This window comes from Herpailurus yagouaroundi, unplaced genomic scaffold, assembly GCF_014898765.1.
Source record: "Herpailurus yagouaroundi ecotype Mexico unplaced genomic scaffold, PumYag 161, whole genome shotgun sequence".
Taxonomy (NCBI): domain Eukaryota; kingdom Metazoa; phylum Chordata; class Mammalia; order Carnivora; family Felidae; genus Herpailurus; species Herpailurus yagouaroundi.
In genome coordinates this window covers 22,725,730-22,739,124 of record NW_024412402.1, presented here as the reverse complement: position 1 = coordinate 22,739,124, position 13,395 = coordinate 22,725,730, and the positions used below count along the sequence as shown (strand labels likewise).

The window sequence follows — 13,395 nt, the reverse complement described above, 5'->3', positions numbered from 1 at the left end:
ACCACCTGCACAAGTCCTTGCAGTATCATTTCATCGTTTTTCCACCACTGCTTCCGGTGAATGATGCGAGAACATTTCTGGAAAGGTCTCCAGAGAGGAGAAAATTAGGGCTGTGAGTGGCCACTCCCAAAGGGTATCCTGTCATATCTGAGTACTGTATTTAAATGGAGGCTTTGTCCACAGAGGGGAGACTAGCAGGACAAGAGGATAGGAAGAAACGACATGCATGTTCATGCACACGCACACAACGGGAACAAGTTTTGCAGCACCTACAAAGTGCACAGCTGGAGCCTGGCAGAAGCACATGAGCAGCATCATAACCAAAGAACCATGTGCTGCTTTGAGGGCTCCGCCCTCCCCGGGACCCCTAGTGCCCAGATCCTATGGGTCAACTGCAAACCCCACCCAGTCAGTGGTGTGACTTCAGCCAGCCTTGCGTGAGCGCAGACAGCCTGGAAGGATTGTGAGTCACCTTCTGGGCTCATTGCTGCCCTCACAATTCACCACCAAAAATATCAGTGGGCTTCTCTCCCTCTGGTCGTCCCAGCCTTCTCATCTGTTTAGATTTGTTTTATTATTATTATTATTATTTTAATGTTTATTTTTGAGATAGTGCAAGCAAGGGAGGGGCAGAGAGAGGGGGTCAGAGGATCTGAAGCGGGCTCTGCGCTGACAGGCCGATAGCAGCAAGCCCGATAGTGGGCTTGAACTCATCATGCCCTGATCCAAAGTCTGGAGCTCAACTGACTAACCCACCCAGGTACCCCCTGTCTAGATTTATTTTTATTATATAAAAATTAGGCTTCTGACAAATAATGCAGTAGCTTCTTACCCCAAAGTATGGTGATCTTCACTGTCCTAAGGGAAAAGTTAATTACAAAGCCTTACTTTGGGGTGCTGGGAAGATGCAGTCAGGGCCAGTCTGTATTTCAATTCCATAAACCTGTATTAAGCACTTATTATATCCCTGAAGAACTAAAAACCTAAGTGAAATCATGTCCCTTTCCTGTAGCTGGTAGTCTACACTGCCACCTGATTACCGCCCTCATAGCGCTGGAGGAACAAAGACAGGCCCTGGGCTCTGTCAGGGTCCTGGAGGAGGCCTGGGAAGCGGCAGGTCAGAAGAGAAGGAGCAGAAATCCCAGGAAGACTGGACTGAGCAGCTTGAGCAAAGACATGTCACAGCGAGAGTCTTTGGTGCTTGATGGCGGTGGGGGACACAAGCTGTCTGGGGTGTCCACCCAGCGTGGTTTCCTCAGGGTTGCAGAGTGGCATGGCACTCAGGCCAAATTTGGCACATTCGTCTGTCTTGTTAAGTAGCCTCTCGCTTTAAAATAAATGCTGAAAGCCTCTAGATGAGGTGCATTTGCTCTAGTCCACCACCACCTGCCATCCGCCATCCACCTCCCCCTGGGCGAGCTTTGCTCATCCAAGTTCCCTGCCTGGCTCCTGTAGGTCTTGACGACCCTGTGCTGTTTTCAGGCCTCCCAAATGGAGGGCACAGAGAGTGTCCTCTTGATAGCATGCTCCTGGGGCTGCTGAAGGTGAGGGAGGAGGCAAGGCTCCTGTGCCAGCAACACTCAGACAATCTCCTCCTCCCTCTGCCAAGAAGGCCCATCATCCGGGATGCATGGTGTCAGAAAGTCTGGTCCACTCCGAAAACAGACAATTTGTTTAGAAAGAGAGACAGGAATCGGGGCATGTGAGTAAAGCACAGGAAGTGCCCAGCACACGCCTTCACCATCTGCTGCAAGTGGAGGTGCCAGCAGGGGAGCAGCCCAGCCAGCCCAGGGCTTCAAGGACAGGGGCCTCTGCTCCAGAGCCCAGCCACTACCACTGTTGAAGGGCACTGGATTCTCAAGACCCTAAACTTGGCCTTGGCCTTCAAAGGGGCCTCAGCTCCCAAACCAAGAAATATCACTGCCTCCACCAGGTTCCCAGGTCCTCATTCTGGAGCAAGCTCTGGGGTCACAGTTCCCTTTGGCATGTTTTTCCTGTGTTTGGTCAAGTATGGTTGATTGGCACTTTGTCAACCTTGGGTGACCTGCAGATTGGCACCAGGCCTTAACTTCTTACACCTCTGACCCTTGGCTGATTTTCACAGAGCTCCAAGCCATTTGCCTGCTCTGCTAAGTCACAGGTATGCCCAGTCTGCTGAGGGTGCCCAGGGAGAGGGGAGGGTCCTGCCAGGTCCCATCCCACCACTCCCCCAGACACAGAGTTAGCATTGATTTAACCATATTCTCTGCAAAGCCCAGAACTAATAAGGCAAGTGCAAGCAGGAGCTATGAATTAATCCCCTTGAATATGCAGGTAATTTAGATGGAAGGAGACAGGTGCTGCTGGTTCTCCATAAATAAATTGTGCAGTGATGGGCTGGGGGTGGGGGTTAGAATAGAAGCCAGATAGAGCCCTGGGGAGCAGAGGAGGTGGGACTGGCCTTCCAGGCTGATTATGACTCTGCTCAAGGGGGACAGAGATGGCTCCCTGACAGCCATAAAGTTGCTGAGTAGAGAGCATACCTAGAAAGGCAAGAAGCCAAGAGCCACCTAGCATATTCTTGAGCCAAGCCTTCTGTGGAGGAATTCCTAGTACTTTTATATAGAGAGCAAACAGGGGAACGAAAAGGTAAGAAGAAGGTGATGAAGGGGAGAATGCAAGGGGGATGGCACAGGAGGAGGAAGAGAGGGACCTATCAGATGAGGGTGAGCAGCGGGAGGGAGGGGCACCTAATGGGGAGAGCTGAAAGGGAAGGAGCTAAGACCCTGGCATGCATAGGGCCGCAGGGGCCTTGGCATCTAGGATTTAGCTGGTCTACATTACACAGCTCTCAGGGAAGGGACTGAGGGGGTTCACAACCACAGGAAGGCTGTCCCACTTCTTACACTGAATGGCTGGGTCTCATTCACCTAGGTCTTTAAAAAAAATTATTCATTCATTCATTCATTCATTCATTTATTAGAGAAGAGACCAGGAGAGGACAGAGGAAGAGAGAATCTTAAGCAGACTCAGTACTCTATGCGGAGCCTGACTCAGGCTCAGTCCCATGACCCTGGGATTATGACCTGAGCTGAAATCAACAGTCAGACGTTCAGCTGACTGAGACACCTATGTGCCCCATGACTCACCTGCATCCCCAATGGCTCAGGTCCTACACTGGAGCCTACATCACAACATCCCTCCACCTTCCCTGGGAAAAGCAATGGCCAAGTATGAAGAGTAGGCTGTGCCCCTGGCCAGCTCTGCATCAGAACAGTGATACCTCTCTGCCGCAGGTCCATCCATGTTGTCTCAAAGGGCAGGATTCCCTTCTTTGTTAAGGCTGAGTAATATCACATTTCAGGTCTACCTAACACATCTTCTTTTTCCAGTCATCCATCTATGGACATTTATGTTGTTTCTACATCTTGGCTGTTGTGAATAGTGCCTCTATGAACATTATGCTAGGTGAAAAAAGCCTGACAAAGAAAGGCAAATCCTGCATGATCACTTGTAAGTGATATCCAAAATAGTTCAAACTCCTGGAAACAGAAAGCAGAATGGTGGGGCAAATAGGAGATGTTGGCCAAAGATACAGTTTCAGTTATGCACAATGAATAAGTCCTGGAGACGTATGAACAGCAAGGTGGCTGTAGTTAATGATATGTGTTGTATACTTCCAATCTGCCAAGAGGCTGGATCTTAAGTATTCTCACCACACACAAAGAATATCAAACTATAGGAGATGATGGCTACATTGATTACCTTGATTCTGGGGATTATTTCACAATGTATTCAAATTCTACATTGTACACCTTAAGTATATATGATTTTTATTTGTCAATTCTACCTTGGTAAAGCTTAAAAGAAAAAGAAAAGGAATCTCAGGTCCCTGACCCTTTGGAGCAACAAGAGACAAGTCAGGGTGGGGAGGAGAAGAGGATAAAGTCTTGGTGATTCTTTCTCAAGCCCCCTCCCTTAGTCCTGGCTGGCCAGGCTCTGTTTCCGTGGTTGCAAGCAGCCCCATGTGGAGCCTCGGTTCCAGGTGGGCAGTGGATGAGCTGCCCAAACACAGTTGAGCCCTGTCCCCCACACAGATTTCCTACCGCACTCCCCAAATGTGAACCAAGTCAATACCACAGCAGAACAAATACAGACATTTGTTCTTCAGGAAAAACAAAAAGAAAAAAACAAGATTTTGGCAGCACAATTCCCTCCCCCACTATCTTTTCTGCATTTGGTTCATTTTGTTTAAAACCCAAAGGCCCAGATTGGGCCCAAAGGGAAGAGGCTGGAGAGAGGAGCACTTTTGGGGTGACTTCCGTTATCTCAGAATGATTGCTTAATAGGGGACTCCTTTTAATCGCCTACAAATGAGAAGTCAGAGACAATTAAAATTCATTCCCAATTAATTGTTTTTCCCCTCTTTCATTCCCAAGAGTTGCCATTCAGATAACAAGAGAACCTTCAAAACAAAAGCAGCCAGCAGCCTCCACTTCAATCAGATGCCACCTGGAAGGAGGCTGTGTTTTAGCCCCTCTAACTCAAGCGCCTCTCCCTGCAGCAAATGACTCCCGACCCCCGCGTGGCCATGAGAGAGCTAAAATCTTTGGAAGCTGAGGAACCTCTACGTTGTGAAGTCATGGGCAAGTTTATTACCAGGATGCTGCTGAGTACTTTTTTATAGTTTTTAATTCCGGTTTATTTACTCTCCCAAGTAATGGCCTCAGCAACTACATTTATTACCGATTCAGCCTTCTCTTTAGTTCCGAGCAAAGTCCTCCTCCCTCTCCCCGTTTCCCTCCTGGGTGCCTACCAAAATTCCAGGCAACAAACCAGCCTGAGATGACAGAAGCTCAGGAGCCTGGAGGCAGGAGGCCAGGTGCCCCGTCTCCCACCGTGTGACATTGGCCATACTGTAGCTCTGCGCCTGTCTCACCTTCCCCATCCTTATGAAGGAACTGCCTTCAATGTCCCAACAGCCTGCCAGTTCTACACCCTGAGCACTACATTAAATTAAAAAAAAAAAAAAATCAATGCCATCCACTGAACCCTTAAAAGCTGCTAAGTATCTTCTGTGTGCAACCTTACCTATCTTCATAAACAATCCCCTTAACCAGATACCTCCGCTGTTACCAGTGCTCTGATGAAGAAACAAGCCAACTCTTTCAAATATGCAGAGCCAGGATCTGAACTTAGTGGATTCCACAGCCTGACCCCCCCTTACCCTCTGCTTCCTCCATGGTTTTGATCTCTGACCTTTCTTTCAGGATGCTGGGGTTCCTGGCAAAAATCATGGCCTTGTGCTTCCTTTTCTTGATGAAGGAGACAATTCTGTTGAACTCCAGGCCTTACCTGAAACTAATGACCCAGAATGGACCTCTTTGAATAACCAAGTTGGAGGGACAGCTAGGTTGCAGGTTGCAGAGGCCGAGGCCAGGGAATCAGTCCTGGAACAAAATCTGGAGCACACAGCTGGCTTTCACAGGATCAAGAATGGCCCCTTTTGAAAACAGAGCTGATTCCCCTTGCCCCCACCACCACAGAGTCTCCTGGGGGTTAGAGCTCTCACTGAGCCTTGACTTTGTTATTATTATTGTTGCTTGAAATGCCTCGTAATAACCGGGATAGATTTCTTAGGAAACCAAATAATGGGATGCATTCCACCCTGGCTTTATAATTAATGTTTGCATCATTTATCTTTCGTGGAAAGATTATTCTGACTAACGAGGTTCTGGGCCACTAATTCATTACACTGCCTTGTCACTTCCTGCTCCTTCTTATTACCCAGAAATAGACTCATTAGTCAGAGTTCAATGACAGGGAGAAATTGTGTTCGTTAATTTAATTCCCTCACTCATTTCTGGGCCCTATGTTTGTCCAAAATTGGGGATTAGAAGGGGGAAAATTTGTTATCTTAAGTCTTTGCTTCTGTCTCATTTTACCTTCCACCTTACTCCTGTTCAACAAGGAGGGGCCAACACTGCTCAGAAGTGACCACACAGACACTGCCCTTTCTTCAACTCTCAAGTTTTTGTACTATGTGGGAATCGTTAAGGATGTCGGGCCTCCCCGATAGCAAATGCCATAGGAGATGCATGAATGGGAGGTGATATGATATAGTGTGTACTGTCTGGGCTCTGTAGTCAGATAGACATGAGTTCAAATTCTGCCTCATTACGTGGGAACTGTGTGTTCTTAAGATGCTTAACCTGTCTGGGCTGTGGTTTCTCATCCACAAAATAGGAATGCCAATAGCTATCTTTTATGAAGATCAAGGTACATGAAGCACCAAAAGTGTTTTGCACAGTGTGCAATGACAAGAAGTTGGGGAAAAAAAGGTGCCCTTGGGAATTAAGCTAATCAAAGCTCACATGAAGGCAGAAAAGGGAATGTCTTCAAGCAGGGTCTCCTAAGCTTGGCTGTATGTGGAAACACCTGAGGAAGCCCAGACCTACCAGAGCATTTGAGTGGAGTCTCTGGGCATGGGGCAAGGACACTAGTGTTTTTAAAAGTTTCCCCAGTGGTTCTAGAAAGAGGTCAGAATTGGGAACTACTTAACTTCTTGAGGTCGGAATGAGCTCCTTCAACCTCAGTTAAGCACAGACAGGAACCTAGCTGTGTCCTTCCTGAAATGGTTGCCCAGAGATATTTCACTCCTGCTCTAACCCTGTTCCAGGAAGGAGTGCACTGCTGTGGGACAGTGACATGTCCGAGTCACTCCATGAGCAGAATTGGTACCTATACTGTTCCAGGTGTTGGGCAGACCATGGAGAGCAAAAGCAGCTCCAGTGTCTGCTGTTATGGGGCTACTAGTCTTTTGCCAGGAAGCCATCAAATCACCAATGAATGAGTAAGTATAAATCAAGACAAATTCACTGAGGGAAAAGAGTTGATCCTGGGGCTGTGACCTAGCTTGGGGACTGGGAAGGCTTTCCCAAGAAAGAGAGACAGAATCCCAAGCGGGTCCCACCTCATCAGCACTGAGCCTAATGCAGGGCTTCAACTCAAGAACTGTGAGACCATGGCTAAGCCAAGATCAAGAGTCAGATACTTAACCAACTGCACCACCCAGATCTCCCAAGGGTCCTCTTCTTTATCAACGTTTTTATTTATTTTTGGGACAGAGAGAGACAGAGCATGAATGGGGGAGGGGCAGAGAGAGAGGGAGACACAGAATCAGAAACAGGCTCCAGGCTCTGAGCCATCAGCCCAGAGCCTGACGCGGGGCTCGAACTCACGGACCGCGAGATCGTGACCTGGCTGAAGTCGGACGCTTAACCGACTGCGCCACCCAGGCGCCCCAGGGTCCTCTTCTTTAAAGGAAAAAGGATGACACTCTTTTTTTTTTTTTTTAATTTTTTTTTCAACGTTTATTTATTTTTGGGACAGAGAGAGACAGAGCATGAACGGGGGAGGAGCAGAGAGAGAGGGAGACACAGAATCGGAAACAGGCTCCAGGCTCTGAGCCATCAGCCCAGAGCCTGATGCGGGGCTTGAACTCACGGACCGCGAGATCGTGACCTGGCTGAAGTCGGACGCTTAACCGACTGCGCCACCCAGGCGCCCCAGGATGACACTCTTAAATTAAGGAATGGTAAGTGAGACAAAGAGGTGGGATGGCAAGAAGGAATAAGCTAAGACCCACTCACCTTCTAGCATTGTGGTTCTAAACCAAGGTAATGGCATGATGTGAGAGACCAATCAAAGTTCTCCATCCTAGCTGAGATCCTCTGGTAAGCCCCTAATGGAAAATTACACTGGCTCTAGATATGGTCACCAATGGTGGAGGAGGGCTGTATTTCTCAGATATGTTGGGGCAGAAAATATCTGAGAACCTCTACTCTAGATCTTTCCCCACCAAGAAGCTTGTCAATAACTCAGCTTCCAGAATAGTCGATAGCAGCAATCTCTGGAAAGGTATGTCCTCCCCATAGTAAGTTATTCAATCAGAATTCTGGTGTGTCCATCAACTTTTTGTGAGTATAATTCTGTGAGTCTGTCACCAAGAGGCTGGCCATGTTCATTGAACTGTTTCTGTCTGTTTGTGGGCCTGAAAAGCCAAGGGCTGTGTCATTGGTGAACACACAATGGGAATGTCAACTAGAACTTCTTGGCTTTCAGTCAGCCTCTGCTTGGAGGTCTGGAGCTTCTCTTATTTCAGGATTTCAGATCTGTGTGTGTTTGCCAAGGATGTTTCTTCATTGTGGGATCAACTGTACATTTAGGCTAGGCAGGAGGAGTCCATTTTAGGCAAAGCTCTATGTCCAAATATACAGGACATTGGCAGAATAGTTTGTAACCCTGTTCTTCAGTCTTCGTGTTCTGGTGTGTTATATTGTCATGGTCACTAATCTTGTCTTCAGTGATGTAAATCATTATAAGGGAATCCTTAGAGTTTGGTCTCAGTGGTTTGTAACCGTGCATTTCAGTGAAATAGAGGAACACCTACAGATGGTTGGAGATGAGGCAGCCCAGGAAAGGAAGTCTGGACCTCTCATGAGTGGGCACCCAAGGCAGTCCTTATCCCCAAGCCAGTAAGGCTTAGTGCTGACAAATATCAGTCAGGGCAGGTAGGAAGTACAGGACTTCACCTGGCCAGCAGGTTGCTGACTTCAACAGCTCCAGCACAGAGTTCTGAGAACAGACTTGTCTTCAATAACCAGGAGAAAAAATGACTAGGTCAAATGAAGTACACTGGACGAGCATTTAGCATAATACCTGGTGCACACTGAAAATCACATTTTTTCTGGGACACCTGGGTGGCTCAGTTGATTGGCATCTGACTCTTGCTTTTGGCTCAGGTTATGATCTCATGGTCATGGGTCTGTGCCCCATGTTGGGCTCTGCACTGAGAGCGGAGCCTGCTTGGGATTCTCTCTCCCCTTCTCGATCTGCCCCTCACCCATTCCCTCACTCTCTTTCTCTCTCTCAAAATAAATATTTTTTTAAAGTCACATTTATTCCTATGTTATTAAGAGAAATAGTAAGAGTTAGAAAACTAGATATTGAACACTCAGAGTCTGACAATATTTGTTATTCATTATCTCAATTAATTCTCACAATATAGTGAGATATATATCATACCCATTGTACAGATAAGGAAATTTAGGATCCAAATGGTAACTTGCCAAAGAACAAGCAAAATATGGCAGTGCAAAGATTGGACATGCAAGCCTGCTTTCTTTCTGTAGCCCACTGGAGCCTCTGCATGTTCCCAGACACTCGTGCTTATCGCAATGAACTCACTGTGACTCTGTTAGTCTGCACAGGATGTCATAACAAAGCATAGCAGACTGGGAGATTTAAACAACAGAAGCTTATTGTCTCTTAGTTCTGGAGCCTAGAAGTCTAAGATCAAGGTGTCTGGAAGGTTGGTTTCATTCTGAAGCTTCTCTGTTTGGCTTATTAATGGTCATGTTTTCTTTGTGTCCTTACATGGTCTTTCCTCTGTGTGTGTCTGTGTCCAAATCTCTTCTTATAAAGACACCAATCAGAAGACCCACACCTATGACCTTACTTTCCCCTTATTACCTCCTTAAAGGTTTTTTCTTCAAATACAGTCACATCCTATGGTACTGGAGTAAGGGCTTCACCATATGTATTTTGGAGGGGACACAAATCAGCTCCCAAACAGTGTCCTAGTAGTTTAGATAAAGCCCTTTATCCTTCATTTGCCATGGGATCTATATTGGCTTTTCACATCTATGTAATCACTGTGTACCTGAAATATTTTTCACCCTTCAGTACAAAAAAAAAAAAAAAAAAAAAGGCTTTTACCATGAATGGTTGGGAAAATGTCAGGATTAAGATAACTCACTCCAGAGATGAGGTGTAGAAAGGATGGGTAAGACAAAGCAGCTGTCAGTCTTAAGAGGAGATCCCTTCTTAATTTCCCTGAGGGACAGGAGGGATTGTGTGAACGCCACTGGCAAACACAGGAAGCACTTAGAGAGTAGTGTTCCCAGCTGCCTGTGGTGCACCCAGACATTGTCCACAGAAAGTAGTTACATGGGTTCTGTCCCCGGTGCTGAAGAAATACATGAAGGGCATCAGTTATGGGAGTTTCAAGTAAGCCACACAAGCTCCAAGGATGTGCTGAGTGCTCCTAGTTACTTTGTTCAGCTTCTCTCCTTTGAATCGGCCATTAAGGGTTGGTAAGCAATGTAAAAGAGTGGCTTTTCAATGTTGCTGGTGAAAAAAAAATGTTGAAATCAGAAAGAATAAGAGAGCAATAATCACCTTCTCACTAACTACATTTGATAACCTTTGGTCTTTGGGGATAATGAATTACATCTCAAATCCACTTGGTTTTGGTTGTTCTAGTAACCTGATCAAATTCACAAATACCAAGAAGCAACATGGGATGGAAATGTGTGGCCTGCATTGTTCATTTGGTGCTGGGCACCTGGGAGTAGGCAGGTGGGGAGAGAGGCAGTGTCATTTCCTGGGGCCTGCATGGGTCTGAGTGATTGGCAGGCTCACTTTGCTCTCCCCTAGGCCTGGTATTGAAAGGAAGAGAAGACTCAGAAAGCTGCCAAGAACTATTCCTTACTTTTGGCAAAGATTCTAGGCCTCGTCAGAAAAATCAAGAACTGACTTAGAGATTTGGGGAGGCCAGAGTGAGAGGGGTCATTGGGTAATGACAGTAAGAGCTTTCTTAGATAGTATTCTCTGAGTTGGTCTCCTATTAAGCTTATGAAACAGTATTATACTTCCTATGTCTTTGTCATGATGTAAGAGGCTCAAAGAATTAAATCAATTGCCTCAGGACACAAAGCAAATTCATGGCACATGCAGGCCTCAAACCCAAGTCTTTCTAGGCCCTCACCCAGTTCTTCTTCATCTGCCTTTGCTGGATGCTCCATAGCACAGTCCAGAGGCTGCCTTCATGACCAGGAGTTTGGTTGATTGAAACAGCTAGACAGGAGCAATCCCAGCATGGTTGAACAACTTCCCTTCCCTGTTACCTTCTGCTCTTCTGAGATAATGCAGGCAGTATGGGTGGGAGACAAGAGAATAAGAGCAGGGGTATCAGAGTAGGAGACATACATATTCAAATTCAGGCTTCAAGATCAAGCAACCTTGGGCAAATCATCTCATTTCATTAAGCCTTAATTTCCTTGTTTATAAAAAGAGGATGATAAAACCAACATCACAGGATTGTTTTGAAAACAAAATATGTGTGAATGTGTGTGGATCTGTGTGTGTGTGTGTGTGTGTGTGTGTGTGTGTGTGTGTGTGTGTGTTGGTTAGCATGGTATCTAAAACTCAGTAAAGGTTAGTTTTAAAGAAATATAGCAAAATGTTCCTTGCCTGAAGAGTGAGAATTTCAGCAGTCTCCAAAGCAGGCTTTGCGGGGGTGGGAGAAGGCTGGGCTTGTGGAATTCGATAAGTCCTTTGTTTCAGTCTGTAGTAGCTTGTGCTCACTGCCACTTCCTGAAACCCAGTGATCCTAGTGCCCAAGAAACACGAATTCTATCAGACAGTCTGGCCCTCTGCCCAGGCCAGAACTGGTACAGACAGAAGGGTCAGGGAAGGCCATAGAACCCAGAGAGGAGAGAAAAACAGAGGAAGGAAGATCAATGTTGGACCCCACATGATTAACTGTGCCAACCTGGGGCATTGAAACTGGGGAAACTGCCAGATTGATGGATTCCAAGGCAAATGAAGAGCCTGGTGCTTTCAGCATCCAAGCTGTGAAGTGAAACACAGTGGCTGGGCAAGGCATTTGATAGAAGGGGGGGGGGGGGAATGAAACAGATCATCCTTGTACTTGTCTTGGGAAACAATAGTGAGAAGGCAGATCTGATTCTGAGAAAGGTCTTTGCTCCTTGTCACCTTTCAACAGCAAAATCACAGCTTTGTGTGTTTGCATCTAAAAATATGCATTTGAGTGTATGAGTACTTGCAAGTGGTGGTGTGCTTTGGGATGTATGAGTGTGCAAGCTCTACCCATTTGTCCTCCTGTTCCACAGGGCACAGTGATCCTAGAGAATGTGTTGTTGGTAAGGTAGGTGCAAATAGAATTTTATTCTCATAGTTTGAGAATTGCAGTGTACTAAAACTATTCAGACGTGCCCATGTACTTGCCTATATACTCTGTGGAAATTTTTTCATGTAAAATTAACATATACTCTGTTACCTCCTTATTAATAGGAAATTCCAAAGCATCCATTCCCATCTATTACAATAACCTGGGCCTGGCAATGCCCCCACCTCTGAGCTGACAGGGCATGCTGTGGTGTCCAAAGGAGAAGCCCTGGAGAAAATGCTACCCCTCCCCTCACCATCCAGCTCCTTATTTGAAGACAAGGAACAAATTGTATTGCAGCTTTATTCTGTTGATGAATTCTAAAAAATTATGAATCTTCCAACTAAATCAAGGACTCAATCAACCTCGATCCAAAGGTAGCAAAGAGAAACCTACAGTTGATAATAAAGGGGCTACAGAAAGCCTTATGGCTAAGACCCCTATCTCCTTGGGTCCCATTGGGCAAAATTCTCAGATTGCCTCTTGGTTGCAGGTTTTCTTCATTTTCAAAGCAGACTGGGATGTGTGCAGAGCTCTTGCTTGGACTGGGACCCAGATAGATGGCAGTTAATTCCCTCCATTTTGCAGGGCCAGTAAGAAGAAGCATCCCCAGTCCTGTCTGAAGCCATGGAAATATAATAGGAGTCACCACATATTCCGTGAAAATATAATAAAAGACCCCAAGCTTGGGATATGACATCATGAAAAGAGATTAAAGAGAGGTTTTGTGGTCCATATGACCACATTGTGATTTTCCAAACACAATGAGCTTTCTCCCATTTCAGAGGAGAAAGTTGGGTTTTGAGCTTTTTTCCCTCTTTGTTGAAATTGAGGAAAAGAGAATTTAAGGAATATGTGTGTATGTGAATTTTAGAAATGGAATTAAACACCTTTAATAACAATTCTGGTATTTTTTCCTCTTTTTAAAATTCCTAATGTCTACAGATTTGCCTCTTTTGTGTGGGTGAGATCTTCTCTGAGGTCTTTGGCACAGATTGAAGTTGTTTCTATCTTTCCCCCCTTCCTACCGACCCATCCTCCAATTAATTGTTTATGTCCCTTAATAGGACAGAAGAGAGGGCACATTTTAAATATTTTTTATAGAATGGAGTTTTATGTTCCCAGTCTAGATTTATAGACTGTTAAATAGAATGTTTTACATTTGTTTCTCTTTCTCAAAGAAAATAACAAATACTTGTGGGCAGAGCCATCAGTCAATTACTTCAGGGGATCTTCTGCAAATGACAGGAAAAATAAAAGCACCTCTGCTTTACTCTTAAGGGAGAGCAATGGAATTTCAGAATAGTGGAAAACCCAAATTACTCTTGAACTTCAAAATGGCTTCCTTGAATGACCAAGAAGAAGTAAGGACACTATAAGGA

The 13,395-nt window shown here is 45.7% G+C and overlaps 1 protein-coding gene across 2 annotated transcripts in view; it reads right to left on the bottom strand.

Annotated features, from left to right (window-relative positions):
• The window catches only part of NTM (neurotrimin), a 957,218-nt gene that overhangs the window by 658,995 nt on the left and 284,828 nt on the right, over positions 1-13,395 (bottom strand). The gene's annotated exons all lie outside the window — the stretch shown is intronic.